Source organism: Mus musculus, chromosome 10 (assembly GCF_000001635.26).
Source record: "Mus musculus strain C57BL/6J chromosome 10, GRCm38.p6 C57BL/6J".
In the NCBI taxonomy this organism is placed as follows: domain Eukaryota; kingdom Metazoa; phylum Chordata; class Mammalia; order Rodentia; family Muridae; genus Mus; species Mus musculus.
In genome coordinates this window covers 44623171-44646756 of record NC_000076.6, presented here as the reverse complement: position 1 = coordinate 44646756, position 23586 = coordinate 44623171, and the positions used below count along the sequence as shown (strand labels likewise).

Genomic DNA, 23586 nt, shown 5'->3' with positions numbered 1-23586 from the left:
CGTCATCCATCAGGCACATTCACTTTTGATCTGTACCAGAAATAAGTGGGTCATGTCCATGGCCTGTATTAATTTAATGTTTCCTCCTCTGTTCTCCGTGTGTGCTACAATCATCTAGCTATGTCATCCAGTGTGCCCAGAGGCAAGGACAGCATCTTAATTAATATGCAAGCCTGCCAGAAGTCCATTGGCATCTGCACTAAGAAGTACATTTTCATGATAGTACCCTACAAAGCTCAGTGCAGTTGGACATCAAGTCTACTTCATTTCTGTCCATTTGTATTCCCGGTCTGTGCAGTGTGTCCTGCTTTCTTCTCATCCTTTTGTAGAAATGAAAGTTTAATTTTTATTTTCTACTCATGAATGTTTGGCTTTCATGTATGCCCATCTCTTAGATTCTCGGTGTCTGTGGAAGCCAGAAGAGAGAGCTGGAATCTCCAGAACTGGAGTTATGTGTAGTTGTGCGCCTCCCTGTTGTGTTCTGGGAACCAGAACCATGTCCTCTATGAGAGTATCAAGTACTTCTGAGCAATCTCTCCAGCACACCACTTCCTCTAAAGATCAAGCCCAGGGCTTCCCATACACCACCACTGACAACATTCTGGGGTCCCCCAGATTCTATTTCTTTTGTTTTGTTTTACTTTGATTGGATGATTTGATTGATTGATTTGTTGGGTGTGGGGGGGTGTATGCTACAGTGTACTGAATTGCATGGTTCAGCCAATCAAACTCAGGCCATCAAGCTGCCCTCCCTCTGAAGCCTCTACCCACTGAAGCCATCTTGCTGGCTGAGACACTGTGTCTTGGAAGAAGCAAACACAATTGTGTTTAACTTTACATCCAAACACTTATCTGTCTTAACAAGGATTTGCTCATTTGTTTGCACCTTCGGTTTAGCTCATATTAAGATGGTTTGGCTCCTCTCTTATTTTAGAATATTGGAAAAGAAGTTGAGCTTCCTGGCTCAGCTGTTAAAATCAGTATGAGGACAAGAACTGTATAATATCAAGAAGATGCCAAGTTTTATCTTCAGACCTAGATGAGGTTCTGTTCCTGGGATGTCCATCAAGATGTGCTGTGAGCCTACCCACAGGTGAGTATATCTGAACTCTGCCTTACTCTGAGATGGACAGAGGGCATATTTTCGCTTTAGGGTTTGTTGTGGGAATTAAAGATAATATATGGAACATCACCCAGCATCTGGCATATGATTGATACTGCTTATCAAAACTCTTTTACATTTAATCAAAATGTGATCTGGGTTTTTTTTTTTTCCAGTAAGGGACAATTTCGTCCTTGAAGAGATAATATAGAGAGTAGTGACTGTTTCTATTTAAAAATATACCACACATAGATGTGAAGTCACTGGTGACTGGATCTGTTATACATAGTGACCCCACATTCCCTCCAACCTTCAGGATTTTTGTGATTAGAACCAGCCATCCACCCAACCTCAAATCCACACCTATGTATAATTAAAGTGTCCACTATTGGCTGGCTTAGCAAATATGAAACAGCCCCTTTCCAACTTCAGCATGGCTTTGACTGCAAACTCACAGTCCAAACCTAGATGCCAGTTGACTACAAGTGCAGCATTCAAATAACTCCACCAGAAAAGGAAACCCTGAAATGAGGCTCCTCAATAGACCTCCAGTTTCATATTGATATTTCAATTCCTGTGTTGTCTATTGCTTTCTAATAGAAGCTCCCTGTCAATTATGTAACTATGTAAATGTTTACCCCCCCCCCAACATAGTAACACCCCTAACTGTATCAGTCCTTTACATACACTCTAACGTCTAAGAAGTGTACTAGGGGCCTTTAAATAATCACAGATTTTAAAGGGAGATTTGACAAAAGTGAAGACACTATGAAAGCAAAATACTTTTCCCCATTGTCCTTAGAAACATATGAGAAGCTCTTTTGGGCTGTCTCTCTAATCAGTGTTATATTAGTGAGCACTGTTGTAAAGTAATAAGGGCAAGCCTGAAAGAAACATTGTTTTCATTTTTTTTATTATTTTTTGCTAAAGAGTTTGCTGAACAGTCCCTTCCAGGGTGCCATCAAGTCCAAAGAAAGGAACAGACAGTATAACATACCCTTTCTATGGAGCACTCTCAAATGCATTCTGAGGTTCTCTTACATACATTTTCCCGATGTCCTTCAATTTCTCAATATAACTTACCTATAAAGAATCTAACAATAAACCTGGAAACAGCCATTCCACTCACACTGAAACTTCCCTTCTTACAGGTCAAGATGAATAATTACTGCTCCCTTACCCTAACTCCGAATATCCCTCTCCAGGACAGCAGCCCACTAATTTGCCATCTATTCAACAGAACAACAACATGATATTATGTTTTTGTATATATAAATAAAACATATGTAATGATGAATCAACAATAGTAATAAGTCCTATAATAAAACAAAACAAAACAATAGCAGCTGCAGCCTGGAACAGATGCTGAGGAACCATGCCCAGAAATCAGAAACAGCCTTTGTGCTAAATCAAGGAAACAGAGGCACACTGGGCACTCCATGAGAAAGCCTGCTGGCCTGTGGCTCAGCCAGTAGGAGGTCTGTTCTCTATACAGCAAACAAATAATCAAAGAGACACGATGTTGGTTTGAGACTTTGCCTGCATCAATTTTCCATTCCCGTTTGGCCAGCTGTACTGAGGGACATTTCCTCAGACCAACCTGTTTGTAGATTCTGTCACCATCAAAGAGGCTAGCCAGTGCTATAGGACACAGAGTTGTGCACACCCGCAGGCCTTAGCTGAGGCATTTCCAGACATCCAGGTAGGTGTAGAATTCCCAGGACCTGTGCTGGTAGAATGTATATGGCATGATATTCTATCCAAGGTTATCAATGGCAGAAAGCCACAACTCTAGTTCCTTTCTACCAGTGGACCTAAGACAACAAAGAAATTGATCTTCTCTTTGGATATTTATATGAGTGGGGAATCCTTGGGTGACCTATTACAGATAAGCTCAATCAGATCTGAAAGGATTGAAGACTAGAGATTCTCTGCCATTCCTAGTGAGTTATCTGCCATAAAAGAATCTAGCCACAGGATGTGGCTAGCACAGATGCAGTTACAAAGGATCTTATTTTCTTCATTTGATTTACTTTAAAAAAATGTTTAAGAATAACAGAGACAGATTTATTATAGATGAATTTAATATTATCAAAAACAAACTTTTGTGGCTGGCCATGGTGGCACATGGCTTTAATTCTAGCACTTAGGAGGAAGAATCAGGTAGATCGGTGAGTTTGAGGCCAGCCTGAGGTACATAGTTCCAGGGCAGCTTAGGCTACAGAGTGGGACCATGACTCAAAACAATACTTCAAAAAGGAAAAGAATTGATTATGAAACACTTAATTAATATGACAAAAGCCTTTATTGACATCTTAAAGACATTCATATTTTATATGCTGAGATACTAAATCAGCATTACTCAACAATTGTAGTAACTTTTAAAAGATTGTATTAATGCATAGACAGCCAAGAAAATAGCATTCTTAATAGGAATGTCAAAAACTCTTTTGTTTTTTGTTTTTTTTTTTGCCTACAAACTAATAATCACAGGATAAGAGTAAAGACTTAGACTGACTTCAGAGGGCAGAAGGAGCAGAGGGCACTGGGCAATCCATGTTCGGGTATCAGGGCTGGGACATGAAAGCAGAGAAAGACAGCCTCTGACCCCAACAAGGAGAAAAATATTTTCCACCAATAGTAGACCGGGGAGTTCCTAACACAGCCAGTTTCTTTCCTCCTTCCCCTACTCAAAGCTTCTCTTGGTCATTTGAGTCATGTGAATGATTATACAAACAGTACCTGGGTCTTCAGGCTTAAAAAAGATTCTTCTCCTATTAAGGAAAATGGGTGTGGCCACATAGTCATCGTACCTGTCAGCATCACTTACAGTGATAAGTTAACAGGAACTACAGACGGCTTCCATCTGTTAACAAATATCAGAATACACTTGAAGGTGGAAAGGGAAGGGGGGAGAGATAGGCTATACCAAACCAGTGTTCTATTTGGTCTTAACAAAAACTAAACAAACAAACCAATCAACCCAGAAAAGTCTCCTTTAAATGAGATTTTCAAATTCATTGCAATTTCCCCTCCCTCCTTCCTTTTCCTTCTTTCTGTTTTCTAGGCTCATTTTGTTTTGCTTCATTTGAGCTAAAGTCTTCCTATGAAGGCAAGGATGGTCTGACCCTAGCTCTGCAGCCAAGGGTGGCCCCAAACTCACTTTACTCCTCCTCATGCATTAAAAAAAAATAATAATAATTTTGAAACAATGAGGGTGACATGAAAAATCCAAGAACAGTAGCATCTTATTATGACCCAGATGGAACAGAAGAGGCTGTGGATAACTGACAGGAACCATCAGACCTTGACAATGGAGGCCACCTATTCTGAGTGACAGGGTTTTCACTGATACAACATTGCCTTCAAAAGGACCCAGTCAAGTGACTTTCTGTTTGGAAGATTTTGGTTTTCAGAACACTCCTATAGAATGATAATGGAAGAGTTTAATTTTAATAAAGAAAAAAATGTAGATCACATAAACCTAGACAATTCAAAAATGATAAAGATGAGAAGTTGAAGGGAAGTGAGAGAGAGCGTGATGCTTGTGATTCCTCAAGAGGTTCATATTCTAGAATGTGACAAAACAGGACAATGTTTTAGTGTGAATTTCTGGGAAAAAAATACAGTTTTTTTTTAAATCAAAATGTCCACATGAGAACACACCTGTCTTTTTTTCCTACAGTTCAACAGGACATATTTCAAAAGGTTTCTGGAGGTGGGTGGAGAAGTGACTAATAGACCAGACTAAAATGCACCCTGATCTACAATCAGTGAGGAGGAGCCAGAGCACCACAGGTGGGCAGCATCATAAGAGACTGAGATGAGGAAGTGGCCTAACAGGAGGTGTTAGGCCAGAAGGTCTGGAAGACTCACTCATTCCTCTTTTACATCGCAGGCTCTACCCCTGCTCCTAGGCTGACAAGTAACCGTGCATTCCTTCTAAGCTCCCCACAACAAAACCATGGGGTCTTTTGCTAAAGAAATCAAATCAAGTCTCTGAAGAGAACCAGGAAGATAATGTGGCAGCTGCCTCATTTGGATACTGAAGAAATGTCTGTGGAAAACGCAGCACCCTCTCACCACAACCAATACCAATTTTATAAACTAAGCAAGTTCCTTAATACACAGAACCAGCAAACAGCCATTCTCTACTAACCTATGTAGGTAAGAGAAAGATCAAACTGACATGGAAACTTGATCCCAGGGGAAACAGATTATTGAAGCAACCATTTATGACTTTAATGGTGTCTGTAACAAGTAGTTTCTGATTTTAATGTTTTGTTGAAACAAAAGCATGCAAAGAGAAAAACTATAAACACATAGCTCGATGTAACAGCACCAAGTACCACCTACATCACCTGGATTAAAAAGAAGACATAGCTCACACCTCAATTCTTACACGCATTCTCACGACTGGCCAGGAAGAACACAACAAACCAGAATCTTCTGCGGCAAAACTTTATTGCTTACATCTTCAGGAGCAAGAGTGCAAGCCTCAAACCCAAAAACGAAAGCGAAACCCCTTCCCTCTTAAGGAGAGTTATCCTTCGCCTAGGACGTATCACTCCCTGATTGGCTGCAGACCATGGCCGAGTTGTAGTCACGGGGAAGGCAGAGTACATGGGGTGGAGAACTACCTTTGGCACATGCGCAGATTATTTGTTTACCACTTAGAACACAGCTGTCAGCGCCATCTTGTAACGGCGAATGTGGGGGCGGCTTCCCACACTCAATCCCTCTCAACACATTTCCAGCCACTACTCCCTATGTTCTACCCATAGAAACCTGATTCCAACACCACAGATTTGTTCATCCGGCCTTGACTTTTACAGGAACGGCAGCACGTGATCATTGTGCATGTTTCTGGCTGCTTTCCACTCCACAATATTCTCTTCTGGTATGTGTAACAAAGGCTCACTAATTATTGTCACAGCATTGTAGGAATCCTCTGCAGTTTATTCATTCACCATTGCTGCTCATTTGATTGTTTTTACTTTTTGTCTTTTACAGGAAGTGCTACTATAAGAAGTAAAGTTTAGCAACTGTTTAGACGCACATACAACAAATTTATGTTCGATTTAGAAATAGAAATTTTTAAGTCATATGATATGTTGAATTCAAGTTTAGTAGACAGTAGTAAATAATACCCCAAAATAGTTTTACTAATGTATATGCACACCAGCAAAATATAGTGTTCTAGTTGCTCTTACGTCTTTCCTTACCTTTGGTGAAAAATATTTTCATTATTTCACCTGGCATAGAGATGCATGCCTATAATCACAGCACTTGGGAGGCAGAAGCAGACAGATATCTAGGATTCAGGCCAGCCTGGTCTACACAGTGAATTCCAGAAACCCTAGAGCTACATAGGGAGACCTTGTCTCAAAAATAATTTTTTCATTATTTCAAACATTCTGATATTGTGTCACACACACACATACACACACATTATATAATGGTCTGTATTCCTCAATGACTAAGGAAGGTAAACATGTTTTATATTCATATAGAAATATAAATATGTATGTATAAATAAAAGCATTTCTTTAGATAAATATATATATTTCTTCCTTTTTGCAAGGTCCTAACATGGGACCTCAAATATCTTCCCTTTGACTAGACAGCTTCTCCCCAACATGTCTGGCTCCTTGTCACTTTCTCAAAGGGATTTTCTGACTGCACAGGAAACGCATTGGTCCCCTCTATGACACACTCAACTCTGTTGGTATTTCAGTCCTAGTGAGGACAGTATCTTCTTCACCACAGTAAGTATCTGTAAGTGAAGAAATTAATATTCATGGTTGTCCACAGGAGATCCCTAGGGGAAGGATACCTATAGAAATGTAATGCTTGGTATGAGGGGCTAATTTTATATAGTATTTCAATCACATTAAATTAAAGGTGTCTCCTTTTGGTTTCTTAACTCCTTGCTAGTTTTTAAATGTTCATGGTAGCATAAATAGCTTTCTTTTTCTAGACAAGAATGAATCTAGACAAGAAGTTGGGTTTACCTAGTTACTGTTGGAAACTTCTAACAACTCTGCTTAGGAGAACACTCATGGACCTTTAAATTCAGGCAACCTAAGGAGTCGAGAAGGGTGTCCCACAAGACACGCTTAGCTCTTAATTTTTATTATTTGCTTTTGTTCAAAGCAGTATTAGACACATTAAGGATTAGGGTAAGTTCAAAGAAATAAGCACCCCAGGAAGGATACCCTGGGAGTAGACTTAAATGAAGATTAACTGTTAAATAGAGACATTATCTGATGGCTCATTGATTAAGGATAGTTGTATAATTTACATATATATATACATATATATGTATATTTCCAATAAAAAATATTTATCTATATAATACATTTTATTATATGCCAGCCAGTATGTTAACGCTTACCTGGTAAAGAGAATAAGTTTATCTTATTAGGGAAATGAAACTGACTATTCTCCTCTTGTTCCTGCTAACATTCCATTGCCATGAAAATGACTACTGTGGGTTTGTAGAATAATGATATCCTCAAGAATCCCAGGAGATACAAATTGAATACAAAATATAATGCCTGCCTCTGAAGTGTTTGCCTTCCCATGTGAGGAAAACAAATAGACAAATTCAGACCAGAATTCCAAGTTAAATAGGAAGCAGTATGGAATAATTGCCATACCCAGAGAAATGATGTTTAAACTGAGTCCTTGAAGGGCTAAGAGTTGTGTTCTTACACGGAGGAAGACTAGCACATGGCAACAAGTAACTGTGGGAAAGAATGGGGTTCATTAGGGGAACTGAAAGTAATTCAGCATTGGCCAGAGCAGAAAGTGGATTCGAATATTGCAAGACATGTTGTCAACAAGTAGCCATGGCATCTGTAAGCCACACAGAGCAGTTCAGGCATAGGGTGTCCCTGAAAAATGTAATTATGGTCATATTGATGCTTATAAAAATAACCTTTTGTGGGTATGGTTGAAGGTAGGTATGGGTATTGGGTAAACAGAAACCATGGTGTCAAAAGTCAAATTAGAGACACTAGGAAAGAGTGGAGGACAGTGCTACCCTAGTTGGAGATAATGATTCTCTAAGAAGCCACTGAATGTCATATAAGAAACCTGTCTCCAGTTAAGATCTTCCTCCTTTTGAGCTGTTGGTTAAGAGTATCTCAGGGACTGCTCCCCTGGCCTGAGCCCACAATAAAATCTACTGCCACTGTTCTTGCTTACCTACCAGGACTTTATGGTAAGACCCTACTGCTGAAGACAGAACACACGTTGGCCACAGGAAATGGAGAAATCAAGTTGGTTTTGACCAGGAAAGTTCCTTTCTGTTGACAAGCTTTCTCAGTAGCAGTACATGTTGTGCAGGCTACTGGTAGGGTAGAGTCAGATTCTCAATAGCCTTGCCCCACTGTGAACCTTGAAAGCTACAATAACTACCACTATGACAAGATGTACTCATGGGTGCAATGGTAGCATGAGTGTTACAGAAGTAGCCAGCTTCTAAACACATGTCTGGTACTGAAAATTTGACCACAAAAGGGTTTTACCAGATGGATCCCAACAAACTGCCTTCTAAGTCTGTATTTCTATACTGTAGATTAGTGCAGCTCTCAGACCACATCAGAGAAGGTTATTTTGTGTAGGGGACATCAAATAATGCAGAAACTCACATTTGGTCTAAGTGCAGAATCTGTGGAGTGCTCAGACAAAGATGGGACATCTATATCACCCCTTGTCTCTTCAGGGGTCAGAGACCATCTCAGGGGTGGGGTAGTGTAAGAGTCAGAGATCAGGGAGGATCAGAAGAAAATAGTGTCTTCTAGACAGGACAGGACTGCTCATTCAGGAACTCACATTATTAACTTACTGTGTTTGTGCTTGCCTGCCCAATGACGTACACAATACCAAGTCAGGCAACATTCCAGCATGGAGACCAGGGAGGGACTCTTGAAGTCCCGATTGCAGAGGAGCTAGTGAGAGTTGCTGGCTTCTGGGGAGATGGTGTCAGTTTTCTTTAAGGCTGTGGCCCCTGGTAGGTTGAGCATGCTCCAGTGGGTGGATGCATATCCATATATATATGTGCACCACAATTCAGAATCAAACACACACACACACACACACACACACACGCATACACACATACAATTGAGAAGGGTATAGGTGAGCATGATCAAAACACATTTTATGCATGCAGAAAGTCAATAAAAATATTGTATTTAGGAAGAGTAGAAGAGAATGAGAACTAAAAGATGGCTCTGGTTTCCAGATGAGTATTCAAAATGAATACTGAAATTCATGGTGTATGATAAGAATACTTCTAAGTCAAGAGAGACATGTTCATTTGTTTCTTGGGAGCCTGAACTTTGCTGGCCACAACTACAATGCTACTAGTACTGGCAGAGCAGTGGATCTGTTTCTTGTAGTGAGGGGAAGTCATCTCATCTGAGTAGAAAGAGTACTTACCAGAAAGTCAGTTAGACTCAGCAGCTCATTAGACTCCAAGAAGAGGATTCTAGAGAGAAAACTTAGATATTGGTCAAGTTAAGAAATAGAGCCTCCTGGCTGTCCAGAAAGCTAAGAGAAATTGAATAAAACTGAATGGTTAGTGCTACTGTCTATCACTGCGTGGGTCGGTAGTAGTCTGCCTCAGAGATATCTTACTGTGATCACAACTGCTTCCTGTTGATTGTCAGGCTGAGACCTGGAGAGTCTAGATCCTCTTCAGCCAACTGAAAACTCACTGCGACCTCCAGGAAGCTAATCCCCTTACACCAGCTCAATGTGACCAGGCCTGTGAACTAAGCATTATGAACCAGGATGACCTTACAAGAAGTTAACTAGGTGATGGTATGGAGAAAACCACTACCCAATAAACACCACCATCCATAGCCTTCTAATGCCTTTTCCTGGTAAAGTATGCTGTGAAGGAAAAAAGCCTCAGAGTGGCACCCTGAGCTCTAACAACTCCCCTGCTGGGGTCTGAAGACTATTCTTCAAAGTCTTCAAGTTGTCCACAAGAGTTTTAATATCATGTCTCTATGTCAATAATACCATGAAGTCAATTCAAACCTACTTGGAATTGTCTTCCTGATTCCTCTAAGTCCAGCCCCGCCCTATAAAGTCAGTGCTGCCTTCATTTCCATTTGTGGCAAGTAAGACTTTGTTGTTATGGTCTAATGAAATATCCTTCAAAAGTAAGGTTAGCAGGAATGTACTCCAGTAATTCCAGAGTACACTGAGTGGCTGAGCATTTGATACTTCAGATACTAAAGGAGGTCTAAAGTAATACTAAGGTGACAGTCAGGAAGAAACAAAACACATCCTGCTTCAGTAAGAGACAGAAACATCTTCTGGGTTGGTTAGAAAAGCCCCAGGGGGATAGCTTGGGTCACACAAGCAAGGCAAGCAGGTGGAAAGGTTGAGAGACCAACAAAGGCACTGCTGGGCCATGGCTGAAAGATCAGAGGCTTGCATATGCCACAAACAGTGTCAAAAACCATCTTCCTGTGAATGCTTTAAGGATGGTAAGATGGACAGATGGACCTTGGCTCTCCATCCCCTCCACCTCTTCAACCATAGTATTTGGTTCTGATATACTTTCAACACTGGCAGGGCTTGAGTTACGGCTCCTACTGTGACTTCCTAAGGCCAGTATAAGCTTTCTTCCATTTGTCTGATGAGAAAAGGCATAGGGCGAAATGATATCCCAGGTCGATATTAAATGCAGACTCAACAAAAGCTGACTGAGAATGTCTCATGTGCGTGTCACTCGGGTACGTGAAAGAACAGAACTGGTCCAGTCCCTGCCCACCAGAAGTTCTCTACAGTCTACGTGCAGAACGGCCCAGTTGTTGGACCATGCTGAAACCATAAAGGATTCTTCCTACCCTGCTCCTGCACTCATTTTTTTTTAATAAAATAGACAGCAGTGCCTAAAGCCTTGGGAAGAAGTCATCATGTTCTCTGGACCTCTCTGCCAAGGGTGTGGCTCACGTTCTAGCAGGGACAGCTAAGCCTTTCACCCAGTTTAAGAAATGCAGAGTCCAGGCCCCAGATTTTCATCTGACCACATACCACTGGCATTTGAGAAGCCTCGTTTTCTCAGGAAAAAAAGAAAAAGAAAAACTAAAAAGAGAAATAGGTATATTCTACACATGCGCACAAACACACAAATATATCGTATGTGTTAATTGTAGGAAATAATTTGGATTTGATCAGTTTCTCTGGATGAGCGCATATTTCAAGAGCTGGCCAAGAGAAGTGTGCCTGGCTAATAACCTAAAAATAAGTTCTCAAGTTCCCTTTATAACTTCTGCATTTCTCATACTTCGTTTTTAACTTTTACTTCCAAATGGTCTATTGAAAAGGGAAAAGGCTTTGACTGCTTTGGCTTTTCTTAGGAATGCTGAGAAACCTTCCACTGTGCAAATCACTTATTCGGGATATTTAAGATATTTTAAAATAAAATCACAAATCTAATCATTCACCAATAAAATGTCAGCTTCCCTCAAATAAAGCAACTATCACAAAACTTTTCCACCCTTTAGAATAAAAAAAAAAATATGTAGTTCCTACTGCTAGCTACAAATAGACAGAAGAGAATTTGAGGTTCTAGACTTGCTTGTGCATGCATGCATGTAGGACACAAGGACACACGGGCAGGGCTGTGCGTAGGAAGGGATGGAACATTGGATGTTCCGTTACAGAATTTCATGGTTCTTGTTGGACACGTCACAAGCGAGGTGAGGACTGTTTGGGAAGCACTATCGGCTCTAATCCTCTCACAACTTCCTCTCTGCACTCTGCGCCCTCAGGGCTCTGCCCTGTACTTCCATCACCTGTCAGGCCTTCTCTGTCCTTGCTGTCCACTCAGTCCCCAGCTATCCCAGCTGTGCTATCTGGCTTTCCTTGACAACTGTTACCAGGATGCACACAGAGCATCCCTTTATCGCTTCTTTGACGCATACACTCCATACATTACCTTAAGCTCTGGAAAGAGAACTTACTTACACTGTGTATCTATAAGAAAGTTCTGACTGCAGAGTAGCTACTCAGTAAATCCTTGTTAATTGATCTACTATTGAAAACCATTCTCTTTCAAGTTGAATAACAAGGATTTTTAAAAAAAAAAGTCCTCCTTACTTAATTTAAATAAGGCTAAAAATGATTAGAATTGATAAGGCTTACCAGACACCTGGTCTAAGCGCAGCAGTGTGGGGGTTTCACAATATTTGGTTACACTTTTTTCGTTGTTCAGTTTCCCCCTTCCAATTAGCTGAAGGGCTAAAAACACATGAAAGGTTCTTCGCGGGGTGTTTCTGAACCCACAGAATTTATCATTATTAGTAACAATCTACTGAGCACAATCAAATGGGAGCTATAAATAAAGACCACATGGTCTAATAAGAATTCACAGGCACATGCCTGTCCTCTAAGAAGATATAGCTCACTTTGAAACCGAGCCTACCCATGGCTCAGTGCCTGACCCCTCAGGAAGCCCAAAATGAACTGTAAAATTTCCCACCTTCAGTTGCTATCTTGATATTTTCTACATTTTATCCTGCTTTCAAAATCCACTACAAATTCCTCCTTTCTTCTCCATCTACAGAGAACTATGTCTCTCCCCTCTTCTATAAACTGCAATTAAAGTGACACTTGTAAACACAACCGAGAATATCTGTTCTCATCACAACTCTGTCCCTTATCTTCTCCGCTAGGTCAAACTTATTGCTATACTGCTCCCAAGCTAATACAGGCAGGGAAAGCCTGCCAATCAAGTGCAATGAGTCTAGTTACCACAAAAGATGATTCTATTGTTCAATGTTAGCAGAAGTGAATTCATGTCCTTCACGAGAAAGGTGAATGGTTGAGAAGCATTAAATTAAAAATATCAAATAATCGAACCAAAAATATTTCGGCCCACAGATTTTTCTTAAACTAGTTTTATTTCATTTTAGTGTCTGTGTGTGTGTGTGTGTGTGTGTGTGTGTGTGTTTACCACAGCATGTGTGCAGAGGTTAGTGTCACATCTCTCTCTCTCTCTCTCTCTCTCTCTCTCTCTCTCTCTCTCTCTCTCTCTTTCTCTCTCTCTCTTTCTCTCTCTCTCTCCACTGTGGGGTCATGAAGAACCAACTCAGGTCATAAAGATTTGATGGAGAGACAATTTGCCCACCAATCCATCCCATTATCCCTGAAAACACTGTAATTTAAGATGTAAATGTTTGTGACCATGTCGTCAGCTACACTGAACCATCAACTCAAAGAAACATGTTATCTCTGCTTACAAATCAGCCTCAGAGGCTCTAATAAGTTCAGCTCAGTTATGGTTTTCCAAAACAAAATGCCAAATCTTTTAACACTGGCCAGTTCTCATAAACCATAAACTAGCTGCTGGTCTCTCAAATATAATGGCAGAATTTTAAAAGTTACTGGAATAAATGTCATCCTGGATACATTTTTTTTCTTGCCCTATAGGAAAATAATAGAAACCTCAATTTTATTAGAAAACTTTAACATTCCAAATGGCGTCAGAGTCGACTCACCCACAGATCCCAGGTCCAGTCCATATGTTGCAGACATTCCCACCCCCATAGCCCAGTTCCCAGAGATAGGAGGAAAAAAAAAAAAAGAACTTCACACAAGATCTGCTGACGTCAACAGAGTGTTTGCGTGCAAAGACAGTCTTGTGGATGTTAAAGACAGTGTGTTGTAACTTTTCTTAAGGCCTCAATTATTCAACAAAACCTCACTTCTAAAAAGGGGAGAGGGAATGTATCACTCTTTTTCAAGGAAGAAAGAAATACAAGTAAATCATGAACACTGCTTCAAAGTGTGCGCTTCAGCTAGAAGTCTGCATTACGATCTCGTCACTGCCTTAAACTTCACACAGCCATCTACGTGAACACAAACAGTGCCACACATCCCTAGGAGAAAAAATAATGACGAGGAAGCAAGGCAGGAAGTAGAGAATGACAAGGATCTACAATTTATGAAATTTACAGCCTTTTTCCCCCTTAGCTTCTTCCACATTTTTACTGATGCCAAATATCACCAAGGAATCTAAGTTCTTAGTTTTCTGGTTATCTGATGGATGTTACAGAGCATACAGCAAGCTACTGGTCCCAAATATAAAGAAATACTAAGTGTATTGTGTGTGTGTGTGTGTGTGTGTGTGTGTGTGTGTGTGTGTGTGTGCGCGCGCGCGTGCACTCGTAGAGAACAGTGAGAAAGCATTAAATACATAAATAAATAACTCTAAATCAAAGAGAGCCTGCCTGCCTCTTGAACGTCTATAATGAAGGCAGGGTAATTGGTTGTAGTGCACCCTTCTTATTAATGAAACCAAGGTTGCTCATGACTTGATTTATACATGAAGCAATTTAATAAAGCTTTAAGCAACACTCATGAAAGATAGTAGGATTTCTGTGTCCTGTTTAAGTAGCAGATATCTAAGTGCATCCGAAGAACTAAAACGGAGAGTAGTGCGTATCTAGGGTCAGGGTGAGTTGCCTGTAAGGAAACTATTTGTTTGTGTAGTGGTCAAGATTGTCCATTTCCTGCAGTATGCCTCTTCCTCCCAGACAGCAGACTGGGAAAACATCTCCCTGGTGAGAGTTGTTCTTGTTTGTAAAGCCGTACCAATTTTAAGTTCAAAATGAGGGCAGACATCTTCTTCCATATCTATATGAAAAGTAATCTTTTCATCCCAGGAAAGTGTATCACCCAAAGGAATCACAACACTGTGCTTTTGACACTGTTAAAAACAATGTCTGAACGACAGACGACTCTGTCTAACTGTCCAGAAGCTGATTGTCCTGCGCCGTTTACAACGTGATGAGGACAGGTCAGCTGACAAGTTATTTTGATCTGTTTCAGTTCCATAAACTGTGTATATAGTTCTGTTCTCAGGGCTGAAGCGATTAAAAAAATTGAAGAGGACAAACCCTCTGCCTCACTTCCCTAGTAGACTTTCACAAAGTTCCTTTAATACCCCCAAAGCAGTCGGGCCAGAAACAACACGGGATCTGCTCATCTTAGCTCTTATCACTTGTTTTGGTTTGGGTTGTTTGGGCTTGGGGTGGGGGCTGCAGGGGGAGGTATGTATGATATTGTTATTACGCGAGGGAAGAATTGTATTCTCCGATTTGAATTTTGCTCCTCTTGTCTTCCTGGCAGGTTTCATCTTTTCTCTGAACTCCCGGAAGACTTAATCCAGATCTTCCATAGGGCACATACATTGTCTTCCCTCTTGAAAAGTGTTTTCAGGTAAAGGACACACCTGTATGTTCATAATTACCATAGAATTAGATGCATACAAAGAGATTTTTTAAAAAAATGACCAACTCTTTTTTAGAACAGGAAGAGAGAAGAAATAACATGTTTGCCTACACATACATGTGGGTTTATACAGGCACATATATACACATGCAGACATGTATATGTGCAAATACACGCATTCATATTTGGCTTGTGAATATATTTAAAGACATGACCCCCCCCCCCAACACACATGCATATGCTCTCTCTCTCTCTCTCTCTCTCTCTCTCTCTCTCTCTCTCTCTCACACACACACACACACACACACACACAGAAGCAGTCTGGGAACCCCATGCGCCTCTCATACACTGTTTTACTTGTCTGGTTTCCCACTTTGCCCAGAGCACTAGGTAGGATTCTAAGGGAATGCGGCCTCTTCCTTTGTTCTGGTTACAGCTGTGTCTGTCTGAATGAGCTTTCCGAGGGCCTAGGGTAACGGTCTTGACCATAACTGCTCACAAGAAGCCATGAAAGGGTATGCAGGCAGCCACATGAACGCGATGCTCTTTAATTATGAGGTCCTATCGTGGAAGGAAGGCTGGCAGACAGGCAGACGCATTCCAATTACGCTAATACACCTTGTAAACATCAAATATTTTTAATCTGAGATTAAAGAGAGCCTGTATCCTCACAACACTCCTGAGACTGCGTCTCGGGGCCACTGCCCGTGCTGCTGGCGAAACAGGATTTCCTTTGGTCAAAATAGACTTTCAGAAGAATAACAGCCTCGAGTCGGGAGGCGGTCCCCACACAACTTCCACTGCAAGCTGTCCAAAACTTCAGATGCAGTTCTTAAAAAGCTTCAGAAAAGACAGTTCAAATTTTCCGGGGAAATTGATTAATGTCCTTGCTTTCCTCCAGAGACTGGTGGTGAGTTCTGTGCCCTTGGTTAGGGCTGGGCAGTTGTAGGACTTGATCTTACATTTGGTTCCTTCGTGAGTTACCTGCTTTTACTTGGTACCAGCCCCTGGGCTATAGACTGAGAAGGAAGTGTCCCAGCCACTTTCAGTCAGAGCTAGGGAGAGTGAGGCCAAGCCAATCTCAGGAAACAGTGATTAAACTGAATAAAACCATGTATGTGTAGGCCTCTGGTAGGCTATCATGACATGGAATACACACATACATACATACACACACATAAACGCACACATGCACATAAATACATATATGCACACATGTGCACACATACATGCATACACACATATATAATTCTGGTATTATATCACACGCTAGAGTTGCTATTAACTTTCACAGGGATAGAAATTTTCATTTAAATCACAAAATGTTTGAAACTCCTTCTGGTTTACTACCTGAAGGCTGAGATATCAAACTGCCACCAACTGGGTAGCTTACAAACAATAGAAGTATATCATCACAACTCCAGCAGTGAGGAGATTTAACATAACGGTATGTATGCTGATATAGAACGATTCTGTCTGTGAGAGCCACTTTCAAAGCACAGACAGCGCCTTTACATCTTAGCTCCGCAGAAAGGGTAAGATTGTCTCTCTGGCCTCTTAGCAGAATACCAATCCCATGTGTGAAGGCTCCACCCTCATGACCAGTTTAGCTTCTAATACCATCACCTTGGGAATTGGGATTTCAACCTAAGAATTTGGGAGGAGGATTAACTCTGTTGTTAAGAGCACTCACTGCTTTTGCAAAGGACCTGGGTTCAGTTCCCAACACCCACACAATGGCTCACAACCATTCATAATTCCAGTTCTAGGGGGATCCCCATGGGCACTAAACAAAACACTTACTCACATAAAATAAAATAAAATGAATCTAAAGTCAAATAAACTCCAGGGTAGTCAGAGCAAACCTGAAGAAAAAAAAAAGATTAGACCATAACACCTTCTTACACTAATCAACTGCCCGTGTTAGCAGTAATTCTTTGTAGATGAACTGAGGAAGAGTTGCCAAGGCAAAATAATTTTTATGCAAGCATAACAACTTTGGAATTCAAAATGTAGAAAAAGCAGGTGAGTTCTCGAAAACTATCCTGTATGAGTATGGACTTCTAATTCTTCAGCCATGTGAATCTAAACTTTTGTGTATCATTCCCTGAAAGTGAATGGTGTGTGTGTGTGTGTGTGTGTGTGTGTGTGTGTGTGTGTGTGTGTGTGTGTGTGTGTGTGAAAGGGGGAGAGGGGGAAAAAGAAGAAGAGAAGGAGGAGGAAAAGGAAGAAGAGGAAGAAAAGGGGAGAAAATGCAGTTGCATGTGGAAGGTAGAAGACAACTTCAAGTTCAGATTCCACCCACCCTCTGACTCCCTACACCCCACTCCCACCCCTACCCTGCCCCACAGGAAGGAGTTCCCCCAAGCCTAGAATGTGCCAATTTGACTAGGGTGAGTTACCAGGCAGCCTTACGAATGGACCCATTTCTGCCTCCCTCAGACTGGGATTGCAAGCAAGCATCCCCACACCAGCCTTGTCCTGGTTCTGAAGGACACAATGCAGATCCTTGCACTGCAAGGCAAGCTTTATTGACTGAGCTTCCTCCCTAGCCTTCAGAGGAGCAAGCTTTATGAGTGTCTTTACAGAGACCACTAACTGGTATAGTTATATGATAAATACCCCAACAACTATGCTTACTAACTTAAAGGGACCGTGATAAGTTCGTGGGATGGAAACACAAACTAGACAAATCCCCCAAGTTCAGACTGCTGATAGTTCAGTAGAGGAGAGTGATCAGAAAACATAAAATAAACATGCAAAAAACAATAAAACATAAAAATGATAGGTGATAATCACAGCATGAGCAGAGACCACAATACGGAAAACACACACAAAAGGGGAAACAGTTATCTTTACCCAGGCAGAAGTTTTAGCAGGCAGGGATGAGGGGATCAGGTTGTCTTGGCTTCAGTGACATTAGCCAGGGCTTTAAGAAATACAAAGAGAGCTGAGGAGTCTCTCATAATTAAAGCACTTCCCATGCAAGTAAGAGAATGCTTGCCTGTAATTCCAGAATCAGAGGCAGAGGTAGGGCATCTCTACTAGCTAATGACACTAACTACATTGGTAAGGTGGGCTCTGGATTTGATTGAAAGACTTTGCCTCAGAGGATAAATGGAAGGAATGATGGTGGAGAAAAATCACAGATATCAACCTCAGGCCTGAACATATATGCATACATGTGTGCACTAAATATGCCCACATGTATACAAACACACATACATGAAAAGAAGAACAATTAAGTTAAAAAGACATTCGTCAGGAAAAGTGAAAATCTATTCTAAGCAGCTATATTGATCAATAGAAAGCCAAATAGTGAGAAATGGCATAGATGAATAGGTAAAACTAGATGTCTTAAGACAAGAAAAGAACAGGGGGCCTTAAACACCATGCTAAAGAATCTCTACTCCATCCCATGCTTTTGTGGAATCACAGGAACTTAGAACACAACAGAGTCACTTAATCCGAAATGTGGTTCGGAGAGATGGGTCTGGGAAGAACAAGGCTGATTATAATGAAGCCCAGCAGAAAGCAGAGAGAGTAAATAGAAGACTATTGCCCAAGAACAGGGTAAGACCTAGGGCAATGAGCATGAAAATGGAGGAGACCAGAGCTGGAGCCAAACTTGTAAGGTTGGATCACAATCATGGTACGTCAGAAGAGGCCCTGGCTTGGGTGGTTCCTTGGTTCTTAGGTGCTGGGAGATGACTTGGGGGAATAACTTTTGGGTTGGTCTGTGGTGATGAGCTGAGGTTTGGACAGCTGCCATATATTCAGGTTTAAGATACAGGAAAGAGCTTGCTGGGGAATAAGTATATATCAGAGTCATCAATGTACAATACGGTGTGAAGGAATAAAGCCAGCTAGAAAGAACACATGGACAGAGAAGAGTCAAGAGTCAGGACTGTGGGTGGTGAGAGGAAGAGAGTCATCTCTTCTCACCGGGTACAGCCTCATCCCTGAGCCACACTTGATACGTTTTTTTTTTCCTTTTTTTTTTAAATTAGGTATTTTCCTCATTTACATTTCCAATGCTATCCCAAAAGTCCCCCATACCCTCCCCCCCCCCCCACTCCCCTACCCACCCACTCCCACCTTTTGGCCATGGCATTCCCCTGTACTGGGCCATATAAAGTTTGCGTGTCCAATGGGCCTCTCTTTCCAGTGATGGCCGACTAGGCCATCTTTTGATACATATGCAGCTAGAGTCAAGAGCTCCAGGGTACTGGTTAGTTCATAATGTTGTTCCACCTATAGGGTTGCAGATCCCTTCAGCTCCTTGGGTACTTTCTCTAGCTCCTCCATTGGGGGCCCTGTGATCCATCCAATAGCTGACTGTGAGCATCCACTTATGTGTTTGCTAGGCCCCAGTGTACTCTCACAAGAGACAGCTATATCAGGGTCCTTTCAGCAAAATCTTTCTAGTGTATGCAATGGTGTCAGCGTTTGGAGGCTGATTATGGGATGAATCCCCGGATATGGCAATCTCTAGATGGTCCACCCTTTCCTCTCAGCTCCAAACTTTGTCTCTGTAACTTCTTCCATGGGTGTTTTCTTCCCAGTTCTAAGAAGGAGCAAAGTGTCCACACTTTGGTCTTCGTTCTTCTTCAGTTTCATGTGTTTTGCAAATTGTATCTTATATCTTGGGTATCCTAAGTTTCTGGGCTAATATCCACTTATCCGTGAGTACATGTTGTGTGATTTCCTTTGTGATTGTGTTACCTCACTCAGGATGATGCCCTCCAGGTCCAACCATTTGCCTAGGAATTTCATAAATTCATTCTTTTTAATAGCTAAGTAGTACTCCATTGTGTAAATGTACCACATTTTTTGTATCCATTCCTCTGTTGAGGGGCATCTGGGTTCTTTCCAGCTTCTGGCTATCATAAATAAGGCTGCTACGAACATAGTGGAGCATGCTTCTTTCTTCCTAGTTGGAACATCTTCTGGATATATGCTCAGGAGAGGTATTGTGGGATCCTCCTGTAGTACTATGTCCAGTTTCCTTGGGAACCGCTTGATACGATTTTTAGTTTTAAAAACTAGTCTAGTGAGAATTAGGAATAAGAATATTAAAGGAATAGTTCACCGAAATTACATTGGGATAAGCATAGTAAAATTTAGCTAACACATACTGTATTTGACTATAAATAACCAAATCCCCTTAGCTCATAAAGTGAGTGAATCTCTTCTGGTTTAACCCTTTTCCTGAAACTTTATGTGAGAATTGCTGCATCATGAGTGACCTCATTGCCAACTCCTAAATCGTTTTACTCTTCCTAAGATGTGAAAGTGATGTATTGAAGCAGAAATGGGTGGTTTTAAAGATCATGATCGTTTAAGGAAATCAAGTCCCTATTAAAGTTTTTTTTTCACTAGAATTACTAATGCATTACCAAAAAAAAAAAAATCACATTTCTTTAAATAGAAAGGAAAAGCCCACTTTCCCATAACTTAGATCAGAAAGTCCGCTTCTCGTTCGCTAGGGACTTTTTATAGTTGCAGCTTAAATTCAGGATGATTTTTACAAAGCCAAGATGTAAATCCTTCTACAAAAGAGGAACTTTCACAATTATTGAAAACCAAGAGCACTGACAGGAGGACTGGGGGGTGGGGGATGGGGGTAAGGATCTTACAGCAGCTCCTGATGGAGAGAAGCAGAGTTCCTTAAAGCCTCCCTGCCAGGCTGGATGCTCTCATGCCCTGGGCTTACTAATGCTCCTCATGTGATAAATCTGTTTGACTCCTAAGCCAGGGACCGCACAAAAGAGCAGAATCTAGTATTGAAGCCAGCAGTGTTTCCCTTTTCTGCCTATCTCTGCCTCTGCCTCCCAGGGGTACTTTTTATGCACAAAATGTTTCTAGGCCAAACGGGCAAGCTTTCTTTCAACTTCATGGTGCGTGTGACTTATTAGCAAAAGTCCTTTTGCAGGCTTGTTTTGACAGACCGCAAGGACCTGGTATGAACCGGGGTGATATATAAAAGGACACCCTTGTCTTAGAAGGGGAACTTCAAAGCAATCCCTGCCGACATCCCAAAATTCAGTGCACTTCTAATAAATATGATCTGTTTGGACCAGAGAATTTTTTTATTATGTATTTTCCTCAATTACATTTCCCAATGCTATCCCAAAAGTCCCCCACACCCTCTCCCCACCCCCACCCCCCGCTCCCCTACCCACCCATTCCCATTTTTCGGCCCTGGCGTTCCCCTGTACTGGGGCATATAAAGTTTGCCTGACCAATGGGCCTCTCTTTCCAGTGATGGCCGACCAGGCCATCTTTTGATACATATGCAGCTAGAGTCAAGAGCTCCGGGGTACTGGTTAGTTCATAATGCTGTTGCACCTACAGGGTTGCAGATCCCTTTAGCTCCTTGGATACTTTCTCTAGCTCCTCCATTGGGGGCCCTGTGATCCATCCAATAGCTGACTGTGAGCATCCACTTCTGTGTTTGCTAGGCCCCAGCCTAGTCTCACAAGAGACAGCTATATCACGGTCCTTGCAACAAAGGCTTGCTAGTGTATGCAATGGTGTCATTGTTTGGAGGCTGATTATGGGATGGATCCCTGGATATGGCGGTCTCTAGATGGTCCATCCTTTCGTCTCAGCTCCAAACTTTGTCTCTGTAACTCCTTCCATGGGTGATTGTTTCCAATTCTAAGAAGGAGCAAAGTGTCCACACTTTGGTCTTCGTTCTTCTTCAGTTTCATGTGTTTTGCAAATTGTATCTTATATCTCGCTATACTAAGTTTCTGGGCTAATATCCACTTATCAGTGAGTACACATTGTGTGAGTTCTTTTGTTATTGGGTTACCTCACTCAGGACGATGCCCTCCAGGTCCATCCATTTGCCTAGGAATTTCATAAATTCATTCTTTTTAATAGCTGAGTAGTACTCCATTGTGTAAATGTACCACATTTTTTGTATCCATTCCTCTGTTGAGGGGCATCTGGGTTCTTTCCAGCTTCTGGCTATTATAAATAAGGCTGCTATGAACATAGTGGAGCATGTGTCCTTCTTACCGGTTGGGACATCTTCTGGATATATGCCCAGGAGATGGACCAGAGAATTTTAAGGCTTTGGCAGAATTTGGAGATGAAGAAGCTGTGTTCAGTCCAGAGTATCTTTGTTGTCATTGTTGTTGTCGTTGTTGTTGTTGTTGTTGCTGCTGCTGTTCCTCTGAGGCAGAAAACATTGTCAACTATATAGGGTTGATGTCACAAGCTGATTGCTTGGGGCCAGGGGGGAGGAGGGACACAACATGATACCAATGGATGGACAGATGGACAGACGGATGGACAAGCAGATGGACACTGGAGTTCACTTTAGCTTTCTTTTTCTGGTGCATGGGCAAGATCTAGTAGTAGGTGCTGTAGCGATGAACATGGAGTCGTAGCTAGGAGAGAATTTGACCATGAGGAATGTCCTCTGCGAATTAACAAGTAGTGTAAAGCAACTCCCACGATGATTATACAGAATTTATATGAGGCTGTTAGAAACTTGCCAAGGTTTCTAGTCTGGAGAGGGTGGTATAACTTAAGTCCTCCATCATCGTTCATAAAGCGCTCTTCCAGTGCCTGTCTCCCTCGAACATGTGCCACACCTTCCCTCCTACTTCAGAGCTAACTTGGACCATTAATGTTTCTGCTGCTACAAAGCACCTTCCATCTACAGACAATCCAACCAAAGCAAAGCTTGTGAACATTTTTGGCATGTACAAAAAGGCTAATTGGCTTTCACTGGAAGCTGCCAACCTGAGATCTCTGGCTCTCTAAACATCTTTGGACAACAAGGGCAGTGTGGAGAGTCACTATCACATGATCAATAAAATCTCAACATCTTTAGGAACTCATAAGCCAACCAAAACCAATCCAGGAAAAAAAGGTATTATCTTTTGTTTTTTTGTTTTGTTTTGTTTTGTTTTGTTTTGTTATAGTTAGTCTCTTGGTTTTACAAGCCTCAATAGGTGAGTATGTTAAAGAGATCAACAAAGACTCAGAGTGGGTTCAGCCTCTAACACTGAAGACAGCCATGTTAATGGGAAAACTCACCCAATGAGCCAGGCATGGGGTCAAGACTTGAAACTGTCTATAACTGAGGTGCAGGTAAAAGATACTGACACTTAATCAAACTGAGCAGAGGATGAAAAATCAGAAACAAAGCCTACCCAACTCTTGCCACTGACTCCCAAGGACACAGAGGTCCATCTCCC

General features: G+C 41.5%; 1 long non-coding RNA gene across 2 annotated transcripts in view; it reads right to left on the bottom strand.

Annotated features, from left to right (window-relative positions):
- Nucleotides 1-23586, bottom strand: part of Gm35154 — a 90216-nt gene that overhangs the window by 42358 nt on the left and 24272 nt on the right. The window contains exon 3 of one of the 2 annotated variants that reach the window (XR_001779767.2): nucleotides 14327-15368. The exons of the other annotated variant lie outside the window; for it this stretch is intronic. This is a non-coding gene — a long non-coding RNA (predicted gene, 35154). Of the gene's footprint in view, nucleotides 1-14326; nucleotides 15369-23586 lie in introns of those variants that run through there. 2 annotated transcript variants of the gene reach the window in all.